The 22187-nt window shown below is 49.7% G+C and overlaps 1 protein-coding gene across 1 annotated transcript in view; it reads left to right on the forward strand.

Annotated features, from left to right (window-relative positions):
- EFNB1 (ephrin B1) overlaps positions 1-22187 on the forward strand; it is a 133310-nt gene that overhangs the window by 103599 nt on the left and 7524 nt on the right. The window lies entirely within an intron of this gene.

Below are 22187 nucleotides of genomic sequence, written 5' to 3' on the forward strand. Positions count from 1 at the left end.
TTAGTTGCCTCCCTTTTGTGGCTATAACATACTCTACTCTTCTGGGAAGGCTTTCCACCAAATTTTGGATGGTGTCTGCGGGAATTGGTGCCTATTTGTGAGGTCGGGTACTGATGTTAGACGAGAAGACCTGGCTCTCGTGTTGGGCCCCAAAATAAAAGACCAGGCTCACGATCGGCATTCCAGTTCATCCGAAAGGTGTTCAGTAGGGTTCAGGTCAGGGCTCTGTAGGACACTTTAGTTCCTCCTCCCATCACATCTAGGAGTTAGCCATGGTTTTGGAATGGGTTACCCAACAAACTCCTAGATGTGATGGGAGGAGGAACTTGAGTGTCCTGCAGAGCACTGACCTCAACCCTACTGAACACCTTTTGGATGAATTGGAATGCGGATTGTGAGCCACTCTTCTCAGGAGACTTTTCACAAGATTTTGGAGGGTGTCTTTGTGCCTGTTTTGTGAGCCAGGTCTGCTCATCCAACGTCAGTATCAGACCTCAAACAGGCACAAAGACACCCTCCAAAATCTTGTGAAAAGTCTCCTGAGAAGAGTGGCTCACAATCGTCATTCCAATTCATCTGAAAGGTGTTCAGTAGGGTTGAGGTCAGGGCTCTGTAGGACACTAGAGTTCCTCCTCCCATCACATCTAGGAGTTAGCCATGCTTTTGGAATGGGTTACCCAACAAACTCCTAGATGTGATGGGAGGAGGAACTCGAGTGTCCTGCAGAGCACTGACCTCAACTCTACTGAACGCCTTTCGGATGAATTGGAAAGCAGATTGTGAGCCACTCTTCTCAGGAGACTTTTCACAAGGTTTTGGAGGGTGTCTTTGTGCCTGTTTGAGGTCTGGTACTGATGTATGAGCAGACCTGGCTCACAATCGGCATTCCAATTCATCCGAAAGGTGTTCAGTAGGGTTGAGGTCAGTGCTCTGCAGGACACTCTAGTTCCTCCTCCCATCACATCTAGGAGTTTGTTGGGTAACCCATTCCAAAACCATGGCTAACTCCTAGATGTGATGGGAGGAGGAACTCGAGTGTCCTGCAGAGCACTGACCTCAACCCTGCTGAACACCTTTCGGATGAATTGGAATGCTGATTGTGAGCCACTCTTCTCAGGAGACTTTTCACAAGATTTTGGAGGGTGTCTTTGTGCCTGTTTTTGAGGTCTGGTACTGATGTTGGATGAGCAGACCTGGCTCTCGTGTTGGGCTGGGCCCCAAAATAAAAGACCAGGCACACGATTGGCATTCCAATTCATCCGAAAGGTGTTCAGTAGGGTTGAGGTCAGGGCTCTGCAGGACAAGAGTTCCTCCTCCCATCACATCTAGGAGTTAGTTTGTTGGGTAACCCATTCCAAAACCATGGCTAGGTCCTAGATGTGATGGGAGGAGGAACGCAAGTTTCCTGCAGAGCCCTGACCTGAACCCTACTGAACACCTTTCGGATGAATTGGAATGCCAATCGTGAGCCTGGTCTTTTATTTTGGGGCCCAACACGAGAGCCAGGTCTTCTCGTCTAACATCAGTACCCGACCTTAAAAACAGGCACAAAGACACCCTCCAAAATCTTGTGAAAAGTCTCCTGAGAAGAGTGGAGGATGTTACAGCCACAAAGGGGGAAATACAATAACATGCAACTCCACAGTAATAGCCATGGTTTTGAAATGGGTTACACAACAAACTATTACTGTGGAGTTGCGCGCGCAACTCCATTTAAGGCCCTTATTAGGTTTCCCCCTTTTGTGGCTGTAACCTCCTCCACTCTTAGACTTTTTCCACAAGATTTTAGAGGGTGTCTTTGTGCCCGTTTTTTGAGGTCTGGTACTGATAGATGAGCAGACCTGACTCACCATCGGGGTTCCATTTCATCCCAAGGGTGGAGGTCAGAGTTCTGTACAAGACACCCCAAACTGGTCATTCATGTCTATAATGGAGGCAGTTATGGTGGATCAGAAAAAGGGTCTTCACCAAACTGACACAAGGTTGGAAAAGCACAATTGTCTACAATGCGTTTTGTATGATGGCGTATTAGCAGAACCCTTCACTGGAGACCCCATGAACGTATATATGTCCAGTGGTGGGGGTCATTTACGTTTTACCATATAGTCTAAAGTTGCCTATAAACTGGAGAGGGTTAAGAGCATCTTTTGGCTTGGGGCGTTTCGGTTGACCTTCACTCTTCTTAGGGGGAAGGAGGCTACCTAGAGCTTCATGATACTATTTTCCTACAGAAGCTTCCCATTAAAGCTTCACTCCAGGCCAACCCTGGCTACACAGACTAAATACAAAGTATTACCTGCCAAAGGATTTCTACACTGTCCAACCAGTCCTGAGATCTATTCATCTCAGTCAGGCAGCAGACACCAATTACATCTGAGAAATCCTTTTTGTCCACACCCTCACCTGTTGACTTGGGGTGTTTCGGTTAACCTTCACTCTTAGTAACATGAAGCTCAATAGGTAGCCTCCTTCCCCCTTTTTTCCTACAGAAGATTCCCATTAAAGCTTCACTCCAGGCCAACCCTGGCTACAAAGTATGGGAGGTGGTTTACCTGCCAAAGGATTTCTACGCTGTCCAACCAGTCCCGAGATCTATTCATCTCAGCCAGGCAGAAGACACCACCTTACTAAAAAATAGAACTATCCAGTTCAACTTGCCAGCCTACCCCAGTCTAATAATTGCTATTTTCGGCAAGGAACATGGGTAAGTATAACTTAAGACACCACTTACAACTGAGAAATACTTTCTTTTGTCCACACCCTCGCCTGTTGACTGGACAGTGAAAAAGCAGTAGACCGATGAGGTCAACTCTCTGCTCCTATCAACATGTTTGTTTTCTAAGCAGCTTTCCGAACTGCCTTCCAGTCTTGAGTGCGGCTGTATTCGGAATTTCAGAAGGCCGATACAAAGTCCAATCCAGGTGCTTGCATTAAACCCCCCCCCCCCCCCAAAAAAAAAAACCCCCAAAGAATTTATTAATAGAGCCGCTTTTATTTGGATCTTTCATATCTGCCTGGAGTTGAGCTTTAAATTCCTCAACCGCAGTCGCTTTTGTATAACTGAAGGTTTTCTTCGGCACTGCAGATGCTTTCATCATGGCTGTAGAATGATTCTATCCAGACAAGCGTGGGACAAGTGCTGGCATGGACTATGTATGGCTATAAATGGACCGCTGGCACTGGTTTTATGTTCTCAGCCTGTTTATTTCTCATGGTGCCAGTGAAAACCCTCTAACGCGAGTGCTGGAAAGTTTTTTGTGTTTCTACCCTCGCTCCTCCAGTGGAAAGAAGTGAAAAAAAAAAAAAAAATCTAATTCGGGAGACTGCTGGCCTCCCTTCCACCAGCCTGCCTGATGTACCCACATGTGACAGGTTGTCCCTTGGTTCCGGAAACCGCATTTTGATTTGGGCCAGACGGAGCGAGAAGACGACTCTTCTTGCAGTAGGGAAAGCATGCTCATTGACCCGGCTGTGCCAGCCTCACCGCGGGGATCCAGGGGCTCGCGGAGCGTGAAATGGCAGCGCCAAGGGTGTGCTTTCGCATGCTCTCCAGTTCTGGCTTCAAAAGGGAAGGGAGCGAGCGGGTTTTCCTGTATTTACAGTACTGTGGTGGACGGGTGGAGGAAAAAGCCCCTTGGCTATGGCTGTCATCAAATGTGGTCTTCCTACTTGCCAGTCACATCCTGCCTTTTTTTTTTCTTTATAAAAATCACTTTCTTTCCAGACGGACTCTTCCACCCCCGCTCCCCCCTTTTTTTTTTCTTCTCTCTTGGTATTTCTTTGTCATTTTTTATTTCTTCAGCCTTAGCCCCTGGCACCGGCTGGCTAGCGGGTGTGAGCGTGTATGGGGGAGATCTTTCACAGCAGTGCACATCTGGAAGCATTCTGTCCTCAGCTGCCAGGCGGAGGTGTCCAGCAAATCATGAAAACATTCTGCAGATCCTTTGGGTATCGGGGTTCATTTAGATCACATCTCTGCACGCTTTGTGTTTTGTCTTCTCTCCTCCTCCTTGTTCTTCTTTTTTCTTGCAGCTCCATTAGGTATGTACAGATCCCGGCTTGTCTGCTATTTTCCTCCAGTCCTTTGTGCCCATGCCTAGGGCCTCGTCTTTCGTCTCTGAACCGTACTCGGGCTGATCTTTAGCCTATGTGCTGTGTGGGACGCTCTTCATCTGGGCCCGGAGGGTGTGAGTGGAGCAAGTGTGGACCACACATGCTTCCTAACAGAGCCACACTGTATTTTTTCCTCTGCTGAATGGAGCTATGGGGTCCTCCTCCGTTTTGGACTTTGAGAGATTTCAAAAATGAATTTCTCCGTAGTGGCCTTCTAAATTCTTTAGATTTAGGGAGCAGACTGGAATAGACAAGTAGCAGCTTCATTTTTTTTAGATTCAAACGTGGTGGTGCTCACACTGGAGCTGCAGGATGGGCAACCACACAATGAGCAGGAGATACGTGGCAAAAATGGCTTCTGTTCTCCTTTGTAGTTGATGGTGTTGCTGTAATGTGGGTTGGGTGGGGCGATCGCAAGGGGGCATGGTAAGGCGTGGTGTCTACAGGCACTAATTTTTATTTTTTAAAAATGATGCAAGGGTCGCACAGCCCCTAGTGCCTAGATAGATTTTGGCATTAAAGTGACTGTGTGACTAGGTGGTTGGCACCCGGTGAGAAGGAAGCCACCATCTACACTGGCATCCATTAGGAGGGGGAAGGAGTCACCTCTACATTGGTGGATGGTGAGAATAGTACTTTACTTGGCTGGTGGGGAGATGAAGCCCCCTTTACATCACCGTTTGGGGGTAAAGCGTCCCCTATTGGTAATGGGGGGGGGGGGGGGGGGGTGTATTAGGGGCTGCTTTTACATTGCGGCTTGGTTAGGTTTTTTGCCCCATTATTAGGTTGGTGTTGACCTGGTTGGTGAAAGAGGCCTACCATTTACATTACCACAGGTTGGTGGTGGCCTGGTTGGGGAAAGAGGCCTACCATTTGGGTTACCACTGGTTGGTGGCCTGGTTGGGGAAAGAGGCCTACCATTTACATTACCACTGGTTGGTGGCCTGGTTGTGGAAAGAGGCCTACCATTTGGCTTACCACTAGTTGGTGGTGGCCTGGTTGGGGAAAGAGGCCTACCATTTACATTACCACTAGTTGGTGGTGGCCTGGTTGGGGAAAGAGGCCTACCATTTGGGTTACCACTAGTTGGTGGTGGCCTGGTTGGGGAAAGAGGCCTACCATTTACATTACCACTGGTTGGTGGCCTGGTTGTGGAAAGAGGCCTACCATTTGGCTTACCACTGGTTGGTGGCCAGGTTGGGGAAAGAGGCCTACCAATTACATTACCACTGGTTGGTGGCCTGGTTGTGGAAAGAGGCCTACCATTTGGGTTACCACTGGTTGGTGGCCTGGTTGTGGAAAGAGGCCTACCATTTGGGTTACCACTGGTTGGTGGCTTGGTTGGGGAAAGAGGCCTACCATTTACATTACCACTGGTTGGTGGCCTGGTTGGGAAAAGAGGCCTACCATTTGGGTTACCACTATTTGGTGGTGGCCTGGTTGGGGAAAGAGGTCTACCATTTACATTACCACTGGTTGGTGGCCTGGTTGTGGAAAGAGGCCTACCATTTGGGTTACCACTAGTTGGTGGTGGCCTGGTTGCAGAAAGAGGCCTACCATTTAGTTTGGTGGCAGCCTGGTTTGGGAAAGAGGCCTACCATTACTGTGTGGCTGGCCTCAAGGCAAAAGGTGAAAATAAATGTCCTCCAAGTGAGAGAAATCCCCCTCTTAGACAGCAGTTACCAAAACTGGTGCCCCATTGGAAGATTCATCCTTGTTGTTTTTAGTGACAATGATCAAATTTTGGGTTTACCATTTTCTGATGGTCACCATGACAAATGAGATGAATCTCCTCAACAGGAATTCAAGACTGCAGTAAGATCTGACAGGGGTCCCAACTCTCTCCTACCCCATCCAAAACATAGTTTGGGCTATACATGCTCTTTAGGGGTCTTTGGTTGAGAGGCTGCACTAGAGATAGGACAACTACCAGTTGGATGTCCTGTTTTTTGCATCCCTTGGCTTTTTTAATACTTTTCTTTCTGTAACAGTTCTTTCAAATTTTAAAGGTCTCCAGAATTTGATTGAAAAATAATTCTCATAATGGTCTCCAAAATTCGTCCAGCGTACGTGCTGTCCATGTATAGAAAATGCATAGAGATAGTTATCTTTATCCCAAAGTAATTGGTTTTTATGAAGCGCGGATGGCCCAATACGCACATCTGTTTCCCTCTGCTGCCTTGTTTTTAGAACCTTTCCTACTCTTTGGAGTATGATGTGTAGCAGCTCTTACCTTGATGGAATCCACACACTTTATCTCCATGTCTGTCCACCGGTGCGCACAGCTGTGCTCAGCATCTGATATAAGAAGTGTAAGGCCCTGTGAAATGAAGGGTCGGCTTAGAGCGGCCTTTGCTGTGTTTGCTCAGGAAACCATGAAGATGGACAGCTTGCCTCTGTTTTTACTACCAGACCACATCGCCTGGTAAAATAAACATTCTATTTACTATCTAAATCAAAATCGTCTCCGAACATGATTGCCGAATTTCTCCGGACATCTTCAGTTTAGAGGAGTTGCTGTATTGTTTCAAAACTGAAAACCTTTACCCTTGCGGTGGGTTCCTTCAAAGCTGAAAATCTACCCTTGTGGTGGGTTCCTTTCGAAGCTGAACATCTATCCTTGCGGTGGGTTCCTTTCAATGCTGAACATCTACCCTTGCGGTGGGTTCCTTTCAATGCTGAACATCTACCCTTGCGGTGGGTTCCTTTCCATGCTGAACATCTACCCTTGCGGTGGGTTCCTTTCCATGCTGAACATCTACCCTTGCGGTGGGTTCCTTTTCGAAGCTGAACATCCCACCTTGCGGTGGGTTCCTTTTCGAAGCTGAACATCCCACCTTGCGGTGGGTTCCTTTTCGAAGCTGAACATCCCACCTTGCGGTGGGTTCCTTTTCGAAGCTGAACATCCCACCTTGCGGTGGGTTCCTTTTCGAAGCTGAACATCCCACCTTGCGGTGGGTTCCTTTTCGAAGCTGAACATCCCACCTTGCGGTGGGTTCCTTTTTCGAAGCTGAACATCCCACCTTGCGGTGGGTTCCTTTTTCGAAGCTGAACATCCCACCTTGCGGTGGGTTCCTTTTTCGAAGCTGAACATCCCACCTTGCGGTGGGTTCCTTTTTCGAAGCTGAACATCCCACCTTGCGGTGGGTTCCTTTTTCGAAGCTGAACATCCCACCTTGCGGTGGGTTCCTTTTTCGAAGCTGAACATCCCACCTTGCGGTGGGTTCCTTTTTCGAAGCTGAACATCCCACCTTGCGGTGGGTTCCTTTTTCGAAGCTGAACATCCCACCTTGCGGTGGGTTCCTTTTTCGAAGCTGAACATCCCACCTTGCGGTGGGTTCCTTTTTCGAAGCTGAACATCCCACCTTGCGGTGGGTTCCTTTTCAAGCAACCTAGTGGTTAATGGTTAGCACTTCTGCCTAGCAGCACTAGGGTCGTAGGTTCGAATCCTAACCACAGCATGATCTGCCTGGAGTCAGCATGTTCTCCCTATCTGTGCGTGGCACAGCTTTCCTCTGGGTACTCTGGTTTCCTTCCACATTCCAAAGACATGCTGGTTGGTTAATTGGCTCCTGTCTAAATTGGCCCTAGTATGTATATGTATGAATATGAGTTGGGGACCTTTGGATTGTAAGCTTCTTGAGGGTACAGTATGTAAAGCGCTGCGTCAATTTATGGCAATATATAAGTATCTGTAATAAATCTTCACCCTTGCAGTGGGTTCCTTCGAAGCTGAAAACTTCACCCTTGCGGTGGGTTCTTTTTGAAGCTGAAAAACCTTCACCTTTGCAGTGGGTTCCTTCGAAAGCTGAAAAACCCTTCACCCTTGCAGTGGGTTCCTTCGAAAGCTGAAAACCCTTCACCCTTGCAGTGGGTTCCTTGAAAAGCTCAAAAAACCTTCACCCTTGCAGTGGGTTCCTTCGAAAGCTGAAAACCCTTCACCCTTGCAGTGGGTTCCTTGAAAAGCTCAAAAAGCCTTCACCCTTGCAGTGGGTTCCTTCGAAAGCTGAAAACCCTTCACCCTTGCAGTGGGTTCCTTGAAAAGCTCAAAAAACCTTCACCCTTGCAGTGGGTTCCTTCGAAAGAAACCACTGCAAGGGTAAAGGCGGTTCAGCTTCAAGAAGGAACCCGCCGCAAGGGTAAAGGCGGTTCAGCTTCAAGAAGGAACCCGCCGCAAGGGTAAAGGCGGTTCAGCTTCAAGAAGGAACCCGCCGCAAGGGTAAAGGCGGTTCAGCTTCAAGAAGGAACCCGCCGCAAGGGTAAAGGCGGTTCAGCTTCAAGAAGGAACCCGCCGCAAGGGTAAAGGCGGTTCAGCTTCAAGAAGGAACCCGCCGCAAGGGTAAAGGCGGTTCAGCTTCAAGAAGGAACCCGCCGCAAGGGTAAAGGCGGTTCAGCTTCAAGAAGGAACCCGCCGCAAGGGTAAAGGCGGTTCAGCTTCAAGAAGGAACCCGCCGCAAGGGTAAAGGCGGTTCAGCTTCAAGAAGGAACCCGCCGCAAGGGTAAAGGCGGTTCAGCTTCAAGAAGGAACCCGCCGCAAGGGTAAAGGCGGTTCAGCTTCAAGAAGGAACACGTTGCAAGGATAAAGGCGGTTCAGCTTCAAGAAGGAACACGTTGCAAGGGTAAAGGCGGTTCAGCTTCAAAAAGGAACCCACTGCTCAGCTTTGAAGCTGAATCACCTTTACCTTGAAGTGGGATCCTTCAAAGTGGGTAGGGGAACACAAGGGTAAAGGATCTGGATCCCCAAGATTCAACTTTTAAGCCAACTTCTGTCCAAACCTAAAAACACTGATGTAGTTGTGCATTTGTTAATAAGAGCACCTCCCTGTGGGCTATCACCATTCAAAATGGGCCAGCCTGGAAAGGAGTACTTGCCTTTCCTGCTGCCCACTCTCAGAGCTGCAGTCCAAAAAGAAATGGAGACGGTGAAGGGGAATGGAGGTTTCGCGAGAGTCCTGGGTACCCCAGTGGTTGTTGGTTCTTCCCAACTACTTGGTCCTGTAATGACTGAAGGTCAGAAGGAGAAAACACTTAACATTTTGGGAGACCCAGGAGATTGAATTTGCTTACCCCTCTCTCTGCTTGTAATGCCCTTTTTTAAGCAGTCCTCAAAAGGCAGCACTAGGAGTCACGGCGTTGTGCTGCGTGCAAATTTACTGACAAACATGCTGATAGGAGGAGAGATCAGAGCGATGGCTCATCAGTCTGCCCTTGCTCCTTCACTTTCCAATCGCAGGCAGGGAGACGACCCGGAGGTATTGTACAACTGCAATAGAAGATATCAGGCCACGGAGGTTGACCATCCCTGTGTAAATCTCAGGACTGGCTGACAAAGAAAAATACAATCCTTCAGCAGACAAAATGGTGCAAAAACAGCTAAGCCCACGGCTGAAGACAAAATTCGGGAGCCAAGTTCAGCTTTAATAACGGCAGGAGATGCCAAGTAATATAGTTTTACAGCTTCGTAGACAACCAACTGCTATGAAAATGTTGCTCTCTCGTGTTTTTGGAGTCTTTACGATTTTCCAGCTGCTGTGTGCAGAATTGCCGCTATTCATAATGCCTCCAACCATTCTTGTGTTGTGTGACCCCCTTCTCCCCTCTCGCTCTCTGCAGACCTCACATTGTGTGTTTCTGTGGAGGGAGACGGAATAGCTCTCATTCCATGCGGGTTTGGCTCTTCCATATTTGGGACTCTGCTTAAACTACGTAGAGGAGAGACCTGCCATGTGTGTCCATCAAGCCGGGAGCACAAGACTGGTAGGCCGTGGAAATGCCAGGCCTGACGATGAGATATGCCAACTGCATAAACAGATCGGGGCTCTGGGCTTCCTGTTTGGTTTTCTGCAAACCCCTTTTTAAAGCTCTGTGTTGCCAGCTTTATTAACTGTTCAAGGGAACGCCGGGGCTTCTGAATGTTTTATTTCAACACTTAACAGGCATGCTGTCTGTAGTGTTGTGGTTTTCAAGTTTGAGTGACATTTTTATCTCATTTGGAGACAGCTGAGATGCATGGATCCCAATGACAGGGTCTCTTTAATAGAACTGTCTTTAGAATTCTTGGGATTCCAAACTTTGCAGAAGTAAACCATATGACTGTTTGTGGACACCCTTCTGTGTGATTGAGTTCTCGTGTCTCCAGGGAAGGGTCCTGTTATTACTCAATCATACAAAGACATTGTAGACCATTGTGCTTGTCTAATTTTTTGATAACCGTTTTGGGTAAGACCGGTTTCTGTTCCGGCATGACTGTGCCCCTGTGTACAAAGCCAGCTCCATAAAGACATGGTTTCCAGAGTCTGATGTGGAGGAACATGAGTGTCCTACAGAGCCCTGACCTCCACCCTGCTGAACACCTTTGGGATGAATTGGAACGCCAATGGTGAGCCAGGTCTTCTCATCCCACTTCAGTACTGGCCCTTAACTCTACTGAACAACCAGGGATGAGGTCTTCTCATCCCAAAGGTGCTCAGTAGGTTTGATGTCATGGAGGAACGAGTGTCCTTCAGAGCCCTGCCCTCAGCCTTACTGAACGCCTTTAGGATGTACTGGAACACCAATGGTGATGCAAGTCTTCACATCCAATAAATATACCTAACCCCACCAACGGGCACAGGTTCCCACCAACGGGCACAGGTTCCCACCAACGGCCTCCAAAGTCTTGTGGCAAGTCTTCCCAGAAGAGTGGAAGAGGATGTCAGTCACTGAGGGGGGGGGCCACTCCATATTAATAGCCATGGGGAGATGGGAGGCAACTGCATAAAGACATGGTTTGACCAGTTTGTTGTGGAGGAACATGAGTGTCCTACACAGAGCCCTGATCTCCACCCTGCTGAACACCTTTGGGATGAATTGGAACGCCAATGGTGAGCCAGGTCTTCTCATCCCACTTCAGTACTGGCCCTTAACTCTACTGAACAACCAGGGATGAGGTCTTCTCATCCCAAAGGTGCTCAGTAGGTTTGATGTCATGGAGGAACGAGTGTCCTTCAGAGCCCTGCCCTCAGCCTTACTGAACGCCTTTAGGATGTACTGGAACACCAATGGTGATGCAAGTCTTCACATCCAATAAATATACCTAACCCCACCAACGGGCACAGGTTCCCACCAACGGGCACAGGTTCCCACCAACGGCCTCCAAAGTCTTGTGGCAAGTCTTCCCAGAAGAGTGGAAGAGGATGTCAGTCACTGAGGGGGGGGGCCACTCCATATTAATAGCCATGGGGAGATGGGAGGCAACTGCATAAAGACATGGTTTGACCAGTTTGTTGTGGAGGAACATGAGTGTCCTACACAGAGCCCTGATCTCCACCCTGCTGAACACCTTTGGGATGAATTTGAACGCCAATGGTGAGCCAGGTCTTCTCATCCCACTTCAGTACTGGCCCTTAACTCTACTGAACAACCAGGGATGAGGTCTTCTCATCCCAAAGGTGCTCAGTAGGTTTGATGTCATGGAGGAACGAGTGTCCTTCAGAGCCCTGCCCTCAGCCTTACTGAACGCCTTTAGGATGTACTGGAACACCAATGGTGATGCAAGTCTTCACATCCAATAAATATACTTAACCCCACCAATTGGCACAGGTTCCCACCACCGGGCACAGGTTCCCACCACCGGGCACAGGTTCCCACCACCGGGCACAGGTTCCCACCACCGGGCACAGGTTCCCACCACCGGGCACAGGTTCCCACCACCGGGCACAGGTTCCCACCACCGGGCACAGGTTCCCACCAACTGCCTCCAAAGTCTTGTGGAAAGTCTTCCCAGAAGAGTGGAAGAGGATCAGTCACTGAGGGGGCGGGGCAACTCCATATTAATAGCCATGGGGAGATGGGAGGCAACTGCATATAAAATGGTTTGACCAGTTTGATGTGGAGGAACTCAAGTGTCCTGCACAGAGCCCTGATAACCCTACTGAACACTTTTGGAAAATCTTGTGGGAGGCCATGGTTTTGGAATTAAATATTTTAAAGCTCCCAGTCTTGACCTCAACCCTACTGAACACCTTTTGGGATGAATTTGAACACCAGTTGAAGACTCAAACCACTTTGTCTTCTTCTGCCATCATTCTTCTATGTTTTTATGATTGTGAGACAGGTCTCAGCAGACCTCATTACCAGACTACCAAATGGGCACACTTTCCCACAGACACCCTCCAAACACTTTGTGAACAGCTTTCCCGGAAGAGTGGAGGATGGTATAGCCACAAAAGGAGGCAACTCTGTATGTCCATAGGGGGAGTTGGTAGTTCCAAATGGCCACAATGATTTTGAAATGGGATGTCCATCAATCTACAAGGAATGATGGGCAGGAATATACAAACATTTGACCTTTTTTATATTGTAGAATAAACTGGAAATGGCCCTTTATCTACTGAATATACAGTCCCTACATTAACTCTGCAACTCTCCTTTTTCAAGGTTGAAATTTTATTTTTCTCCAATAACCTGTAGATATTCTGGCGTTTCAAGAACAGTGGTGGCCATAATGGCTACAAGAGTGGTGGAGGCAACTCCATGAGGATGGCGGTGTGGGGGGCAACTCCATGAGGATGGCGGTGTGGGGGGCAACTCCATGAGGATGGCGGTGTGGGGGGCAACTCCATGAGGATGGCGGTGTGGGGGGCAACTCCATGAGGATGGCGGTGTGGGGGGCAACTCCATGAGGATGGCGGTGTGGGGGGCAACTCCATGAGGATGGCGGTGTGGGGGGCAACTCCATGAGGATGGCGGTGTGGGGGGCAACTCCATGAGGATGGCGGTGTGGGGGGCAACTCCATGAGGATGGCGGTGTGGGGGGCAACTCCATGAGGATGGCGGTGTGGGGGGCAACTCCATGAGGATGGCGGTGTGGGGGGCAACTCCATGAGGATGGCGGTGTGGGGGGCAACTCCATGAGGATGGCGGTGTGGGGGGCAACTCCATGAGGATGGCGGTGTGGGGGGCAACTCCATGAGGATGGCGGTGTGGGGGGCAACTCCATGAGGATGGCGGTGTGGGGGGCAACTCCATGAGGATGGCGGTGTGGGGGGCAACTCCATGAGGATGGCGGTGTGGGGGGCAACTCCATGAGGATGGCGGTGTGGGGGGCAACTCCATGAGGATGGCGGTGTGGGGGGCAACTCCATGAGGATGGCGGTGTGGGGGGCAACTCCACGAGGATGGCGGTGTGGGGGGCAACTCCACGAGGATGGCGGTGTGGGGGGCAACTCCACGAGGATGGCGGTGTGGGGGGCAACTCCACGAGGATGGCGGTGTGGGGGGCAACTCCACGAGGATGGCGGTGTGGGGGGCAACTCCACGAGGATGGCGGTGTGGGGGGCAACTCCACGAGGATGGCGGTGTGGGGGGCAACTCCACGAGGATGGCGGCGGGGGGGCAACTCCACGAGGATGGCGGCGGGGGGGCAACTCCACGAGGATGGCGGCGGGGGGGCAACTCCACGAGGATGGCGGCGGGGGGGCAACTCCCATATTAATGGCCAAAGTTTTGAAATGGGTTCATATGAGATGGTCAGGTGTCCAGAAACGTCCACCATACGATGTAGGAGTAACAATGGGATCTTCAATGTTCAACACTATATAAATCTGTAATTGTAGATCTTTGAACCATTTTTTCTTTGGCTACAAGAGTTTGATATCCTAAAATTCCCCACCAAAGCCTTTTTTGTGGTTTTGTTGATGCGTTCACAAACTATTTAAGGTTCTACACTGGAAGGGAGAGGTCGTGGTTGTTTTTTTTTTTTTTTTTTTTTTTTAAAGCAAATTCAATAGTCTCCCTTGGAATCCAAGCACACCTTTTCCAAAAGTAGGTTAGAGAGAAATGGTGTTCCAGTGGGTAATGGCCCCCGGTTTTTTTTTTTTATTTCTTACTCCCGTGACCCCCATCAGGTTCTGGCTTGTAGTACATAGGAATGCGTTTCGGCTGCACATGGGAGCCCCTGGTCTAGGAAATGAAAACAGAAGCATTTTGTGGGGGTCCTCTTTGCTTATTTTGCTCTTGCCGCTAATAATCCCCGTTCCACAGCCTTACTGTGTTTTTTGCCTCGGGCCTTCCGAGGCTTTTTTCATTTCTTTTCTTTCTCCAAACCCCATGATCCCCCTTCCCAGACTGGGAGAGAGGTTTAATTTCCTGTGTGGGGGGAATCCTGCGGAGATTGGGAGGAGACGCTACCGTTAACCCTTGTTGGACTTCATTCTAACTGAACTGCTGTCTACTTGGCCTACAGTGCGACGCCAGACAAAGGAGTTGATCAACAAAATGGATGGGGTACGCTCGGCGGTCGCGTTCACTGGTCGGAGCGTTTATTGCATTCGCATGTGGCTAGCGCGGCAAATTACACTAACCGTTCCTTTACAGCAGTACAAGCTTTCCTCTGTCAGGAGTGCAGCCCACAATGGTTTGTCCTCGTAAATAGGCTCTTAATCTCTGAATGAAAAATGGTGTTCTTCTAGAGTGCAATATGGGGGTCTTGTGTTGGCCAATATCTCCGAAGAAAAATATTTAATAGTTTCAGGAAAATACTAAATTAAGCAGCGGCCAGGCAGGGGGTAAAGCACATAGAATTGTTGGGCACGTCACTGAGGGGATCCCTAGCAGGAGCACACCTGATTCCTCTATATAGATCCTATCACTAGAGGGGTCACCGGCAGGAGGAAGGAGGTCCTGATTCCTCTATATAGATATCACTAGAGGGGTCACCGGCAGGAGGAAGGAGGTCCCGATTCCTCTATATAGATCCTATCACTAGAGGGGTCACCGGCAGGAGGAAGGAGGTCCTGATTCCTCTATATAGATCTTTATATCACTAGAGGGGTCACCGACAAGGAGGTCCCAATTCCTCTATATAGATCTTTATAGCACCATATAGATCTTTATATCACTAAAGATCTATATAGAGGAATCGGGACCTCCTTTCTATCACTAGAGGGGTCACCGGCAGGAGGAAGGAGGTCCTTATTCCTCTATATAGATCCTATCACTAGAGGGGTCACCGGCAGGAGGAAGGAGGTCCTGATTCCTCTATATAGATCCTATCACTAGAGGGGTCACTGGCAGGAGGAAGGAGGTCCTGATTCCTCTATATAGATCCTATCACTAGAGGGGTCACCGGCAGGAGGAAGGAGGTCCTGATTCCTCTATATAGATCCTATCACTAGAGGGGTCACCGGCAGGAGGAAGGAGGTCCTGATTCCTCTATATAGATCTATATATCACTAGAGGGGTCACCGGCAGGAGGAAGGAGGTCCCGATTCCTCTATATAGATCCCATCACTAGAGGGGTCACCGGCAGGAGGAAGGAGGTCCTGATTCCTCTATATAGATCTTTATATCACTAGAGGGGTCACCGACAAGGAGGTCCCAATTCCTCTATATAGATCTTTATAGCACCATATAGATCTTTATATCACTAAAGATCTATATAGAGGAATCGGGACCTCCTTTCTATCACTAGAGGGGTCACCGGCAGGAGGAAGGAGGTCCTGATTCCTCTATATAGATCCTATCACTAGAGGGGTCACCGGCAGGAGGAAGGAGGTCCTGATTCCTCTATATAGATCCTATCACTAGAGGGGTCACCGGCAGGAGGAAGGAGGTCCTGATTCCTCTATATAGATCTATCACTAGAGGGGTCACCGGCAGGAGGAAGGAGGTCCTGATTCCTCTATATAGATCTTTATATCACTAGAGGGGTCACCGGCAGGAGGAAGGAGGTCCTGATTCCTCTATATAGATCCCATCACTAGAGGGGTCACCGGCGGGAGGAAGGAGGTCCTGATTCCTCTATATAGATCTTTATATCACTAGAGGGATCACCGGCAGGAGGAAGGAGGTCCCGATTCCTCTATATAGATCTTTATATCACTAGAGGGGTCACCAGCAGGAGGAAGGAGGTCCTGATTCCTCTATATAGATCTTTCTATGGCTGGTGACCCCTCCAGTGATATAAAGATCTATATAGAGGAATCGGGACCTCCTGCCGATGACCCCTCTAGTGATAAATATCTATACAGTATAGAGGAAACGGGACCTCCTTTCTATGGCTGGTGACCCCTCTAGTAAGATAAAGGAGGTCCTGATTCCTCTATATAGATCTTTATATCACTAGAGGGATCACCGGCAGGACAAAGGAGGTCCTGATTCCTCTATATAGATCCTATCATTAGAGGGGTCACTGGCGGGAGGAAGGAGGTCCTGATCCCTCTATATAGATCTTCGTCCTGCCGGTGACCCCTCTAGTGATATAAAGATCTATATAGAGGAATCAGGACCTCCTTCGTCCTGCCGGTGACCCCTCTAGTGATATAAAGATCTATATAGAGGAATCAGGACCTCCTTTATATCACTAGAGGGGTCACCGGCAGGAGGAAGGAGGTCCCGATTCCTCTATATAGATCTTTATATGGCTGGTGACCCCTCTAGTGATCTAAAGATCTACATAGAGGAATCGGGACCTCCTTTCTATCACTAGAGGGGTCACCAGCAGGACGGAGGAGGTCCTGATTCCTTTTTATCGAGATCTTTAGTTAGATGGTGAAAGGTCTGTTTTTTTTAAAAAAAAAAAAAAAAAAGCTGGCCAGATGGACCCAATAAGGAATAGAAAATGGGAATGCTGTAAATAAATCTGGTAATTGGTAATCTCTTCCCAAACGTGATGGACCACACGGTCTATTTCTGACGTTGGTCGTCTCTTGTGCATTGACTTTTTTTTTTTTTTTTTCTGTTGGCATTTGAAGTTTGTGAGGTTGACTAAGGGGCCGTTTGTATTTTTTGTTGGATGCGTAGTGTGGAGAGGTCTGGTCCAGACTATTTAAGGAGCACATAAAAGGAGCACTTACTTGGAGCATGCTTGCTGTTGCCAGGTGCATAGAGCTCCTGTTCTTTGAGGCTTCACCAGCTGTTGGCGCGTGTTCTCGGTGGTCCATGTGTGGCCAAAGGGCCTTGCAACCACACCACTTGTGTGAGCGTATTCTGTGCTCTCCATTTGGACGTCCAGTGAAGCGTTAAACCACCTTTTCTAGAAGGGTTTCTGCAGGAAGCCTGTTCCATGTCTGTCATCCAAGAGCGAAAATACACAAGTCTATGGAACCGAAACAAATGGCTTTATTTTTTTTACTCGCTTCCAAACATGAACTGCACAATCCTGTCCAGTCCAGTGTTTGGATACCTTGTCGGAGTTTAAAAATGCATCACGGCTGTTTCAGAATAATTAATTTTCATGTTCAGATGTCATTTTGACAAATTAATTTTGTGCTTCTGGTCATGAATATTCTCAAAGCCAGTCTAGAACGGAACAGCCACGGCCAAAGTTTTTTTTCGGATCGTGGCAGTTATTTTGAATGTAATATGTGGCTGCAGATGGGAAAAAATTGTGATTCTTATGCAGACCCATTTAGGTTCTTGGCATGGCCGTCGCGGGGGGTTCTTGGCATGGCCGTCGCGGGGGGTTCTTGGCATGGCCGTCGCGGGGGGTTCTTGGCATGGCCGTCGCGGGGGGTTCTTGGCATGGCCGTCGCGGGGGGTTCTTGGCATGGCCGTCGCGGGGGGTTCTTGGCATGGCCGTCGCGGGGGGTTCTTGGCATGGCCGTCGCGTTAATGGGCCTGGTCAATGCGCCTCACATTCAAAGAAAAGGTCCTTGGAAGTTTTTTTTCTTCACTTTCTAGTTTTCAAGTCCACATTTACACTTGTGTGAGCTTTTCCAGGTGACCTTGAGCATGCGATCGGAACTTTTGAGCAGTGTCCTTATTTCTTCCCAGGCCACCTGTTGCCTGCACTTTTTTTTTTTTTTTTTTTTTTAATGGGCACCTCTTGGGTCATAGAGGTTCTTGGAATAACCATCCCTGGGGTCGTGGAGGTTCTTGGAATGGCAGTGGCTGGGGTCGAGGAGGTTCTTGGAATGGCCGTCCCTGGGGTCGTGGAGGTTCTTGGGATGGCCGTCCCTGGGGTCGTGGAGGTTCTTGGGATGGCCGTCCCTGGGGTCGTGGAGGTTCTTGGGATGGCCGTCCCTGGGGTCGTGGAGGTTCTTGGGATGGCGGCGGCTGGGGTCGAGGAGGTTCTTGGAATGGCGGCGGCTGGGGTCGAGGAGGTTCTTGGAATGGCGGCGGCTGGGGTCGAGGAGGTTCTTGAAACGGCGGCGGCTGGGGTCGAGGAGGTTCTTGGAACGGCGGCGGCTGGGGTCGAGGAGGTTCTTGGAACGGCGGCGGCTGGGGTCGAGGAGGTTCTTGGAACGGCGGCGGCTGGGGTCGAGGAGGTTCTTGGAATGGCGGCGGCTGGGGTCGAGGAGGTTCTTGGAATGGCGGCGGCTGGGGTCGAGGAGGTTCTTGGAATGGCGGCGGCTGGGGTCGAGGAGGTTCTTGGAATGGCGGCGGCTGGGGTCGAGGAGGTTCTTGGAATGGCGGCGGCTGGGGTCGAGGAGGTTCTTGGAATGGCGGCGGCTGGGGTCGAGGAGGTTCTTGGAATGGCGGCGGCTGGGGTCGAGGAGGTTCTTGGAATGGCGGCGGCTGGGGTCGAGGAGGTTCTTGGAACGGCGGCGGCTGGGGTCGAGGAGGTTCTTGGAACGGCGGCGGCTGGGGTCGAGGAGGTTCTTGGAACGGCGGCGGCTGGGGTCGAGGAGGTTCTTGGAACGGCGGCGGCTGGGGTCGAGGAGGTTCTTGGAACGGCGGCGGCTGGGGTCGAGGAGGTTCTTGGAACGGCGGCGGCTGGGGTCGAGGAGGTTCTTGGAACGGCGGCGGCTGGGGTCGAGGAGGTTCTTGGAATGGCGGCGGCTGGGGTCGAGGAGGTTCTTGGAATGGCGGCGGCTGGGGTCGAGGAGGTTCTTGGAATGGCGGCGGCTGGGGTCGAGGAGGTTCTTGGAATGGCGGCGGCTGGGGTCGAGGAGGTTCTTGGAATGGCGGCGGCTGGGGTCGAGGAGGCTCTTGGAATGGCGGCGGCTGGGGTCGAGGAGGTTCTTGGAATGGCGGCGGCTGGGGCCGAGGAGGTTCTTGAAATGGCGGCGGCTGGGGCCGTGGAGGTTCTTGGAATGGCCGTCGCGGAGGTTCTTGGAATGGCCGTCCGCTGGGGTCGTGGAGGTTCTTGTGAACCCTAAAAAGGTGGATGAAACTCTCCACAAGCAGCATCTATGAAATCCTCAAGTTGCAAGGGGGAAGAGACCAGCAAAACTTTTCAGAAAACATGCTAATTTTTTCTGGTGTTACAGTTGAATCTATGGGGCCCAAAAAAAATGCTCTCCATACTCCTTTTGCACGACGCTCAGTTGTGAACAGGCATCAATGTAATGGGAATCGTCTTGTACATTGTCACACTTTTGGGAAATCCACAACAAATCTCCCATGGGGTCTAATGGGGCGTACACAGCTGAACAATGCCCTTTTATTCTGTGTACATTTTTTTTTTTTTTAAATTTGGCTTTAAATCTACTTGACAGTGACATCCATGAAGAACTGCAGTGTCATCTTGCTGGTATGCCTCTATGGTTGCCACTAAGGACTCGTTCACACTAGATAGAGCAGGGGTGGGCAACTGTGGCCCTCCAGCTGTTGTAGAACTACAAGTCCCATGACGCATTGCAAAACTGACTGTTACAAGCATGACTCCCAAAGGCAGAGGCATGATGGGACTTGTAGTTTACCAACAGCTGGAGGGCCAAAGTTGCCCACCCCTGATATAGAGTATTATAAATGCACATCGTAATGTGTTCAAATGCAGCAATGCATGTTGTGTGTTGGGGGTGCAATGAGTATATGGCGTGCTCAGAGCTGCAAATGTTCTGTGTTGCGGTTCACCATTTTTGAATTGTGATTAAAAAAAAAAAAGTGGTGTTGAATCTCCGGCCTTATGTGACACAACTCAATGCACACATTTTTCATGTGAATGGGCCCTTAGTATGACGAGACGGCAAACTACCTTTTTAGAGTGGTTTTCACACCAGTATGAGGAACCTTCTCAAAAAGATTCACCTCTCCCATGTCCTATATTCTGGGTCACCCCCCAAGAAGGTTCACCTCTCCCATGTCCTATATTCTGGGTCACCCCCCCCCAAGAAGGTTCACCTCTCCCATGTCCTATATTCTGGGTTGCCCCCCAAGAAGGTTCACCTCTCCCATGTCCTAAATTCTGGGTCGCCCCCCAAGAAGGTTCACCTCTCCCATGTCCTATATTCTGGGTCACCCCCCCCCCCAAGAAGGTTCACCTCTCCCATGTCCTATATTCTGGGTTGCCCCCCAAGAAGGTTCACCTCTCCCATGTCCTAAATTCTGGGTCGCCCCCCAAGAAGGTTCACCTCTCCCATGTCCTATATTCTGGGTCACCCCCCAAGAAGGTTCACCTTTCCCATGTCCTACATTCTGGGTCACCCCCCAAGAAGGTTCACCTCTCCCATGTCCTATATTCTGGGTCACCCCCCAAGAAGGTTCACCTTTCCCATGTCCTACATTCTGGGTCACCCCCCAAGAAGGTTCACCTCTCCCATGTCCTATATTCTGGGTCACCCCCCAAGAAGGTTCACCTCTCCCATGTCCTATATTCTGGGTCGCCCCCCAAGAACGTTCACCTCTCCCATGTCCTATATTCTGAGTCGCCCCCCAAGAAGGTTCACTTCTCCCATGTCCTATATTCTGGGTCACCCCCCCCCCCCCCAAGAAGGTTCACCTCTACCATGTCCTACATTCTGGGTCACCCCCCCCCCCCCCCCAAGAAGGTTCACCTCTCCCATGTCCTACATTCTGGGTCACCCCCCCCCCCCCAAGAAGGTTCACCTCTCCAGTGTCCTATAGTCTGGGTCACCCCCCCAAGAAGGCCCACCTCTCCCATGTCCTATAGTCTGGGTCACCCCCCCCAAGAAGGTCCACCTCTCCCATGTCCTATATTTTGGGTCACCCCCCAAGAAGGTTCACCTCTCCCATGTCCTATATTCTGCGTCACCCCCCATGGCTAGCCAGGTGCCAAAACTGGCAGGGGCTTGTTCTTCCCAAACTTTTCATAATTCCAAGATAAGGCAGCACAAATCTTCACTTATGGGAAGTGGAGTTGGGGGGGGCAGGAAATGTAATTCTCGATGCCTAAATGAGAAACCTGGAATTGAGGAGCTGGAACCTGCTGAAAAAGGTACCTAAACCTCCACCCTAGAAAATCCTATTGTGTAACAAAGGGACGGGAAGAGATTCCTGAAGAGTTGTAGATGGGGGTGAAGATCCACTTGATGCATTGTTTTGGGCAAACGCACAGCCCCACCCAAGACCTCCTGTTACTTGTTCAGGAACAGTAAAGCATCCTTTCCAAAAGATGTTGCTTTGTGTTGCTGGATTCTTTTACTTGGCTGAGGAATATTGTGCTAATGAGGGTTAACGTTCCTCTGTGGTCATGGATGAGGATGATGGTACACTTGACAAGCAACATGAAGCCTCATCTGGGACCTCGTGTTGCTTGCCTTTATTACAATATTACCCATTCAAGAAAAAAAAAAAACCCAGTAAAGCCATTAAAAAAAAATGAAGCTTTACTGTTCTGGGCAAGCAACACGAGGTCCCAGGCAAGGCTTCATGTTGAGTTTCCAAAACAAAGCTTCAAGAGCCTCATCCACAACTTCACGTGATCCCCCCCCCCCTCTCCCCACCCAATTAGACTTTACTTTCTAGAGGAGAGGCTCGTCTACCACTGGCTTCTTTTACTTAAATGAGGAATATTTTGCTGGAGGAGAGGCTAAAGGCCTTCAAAAGTGAAGCTTTATTGTTCTGGGCAAGTAACAGGAAGTCCCAGACAAGACTATGTTGCCTCCAGAAGAAAAGCTTCGAGAGGGCCCTCAGCCCCCAATCATGACTTTACATGGCAACCCCGCCCCCCTTACTCTTTCGGATATTAATGGGGGATTTTTTTTTGCGCGTTAGATACCTTTTTCAATAGGTCTGGGTTCTTCTTGTCTAGACAAAGTAGCCACCCCAATTTTGGGGGAGCCAGACAGGAATGCCAACTCTCTCCTCTGAACAATAAAGCTTCATTTTTTTTTAATGGCTTTACTGGGTTTTTTTTTTTCTTGGATGGGTAATATTATAATAGAGGAGAGAGTTGGCATTCCTGTCTG

Source organism: Staurois parvus, unplaced genomic scaffold (genome assembly GCF_062004578.1).
Source record: "Staurois parvus isolate SC_StPar_1 unplaced genomic scaffold, SC_StPar_1.0 ptg000998l, whole genome shotgun sequence".
In the NCBI taxonomy this organism is placed as follows: domain Eukaryota; kingdom Metazoa; phylum Chordata; class Amphibia; order Anura; family Ranidae; genus Staurois; species Staurois parvus.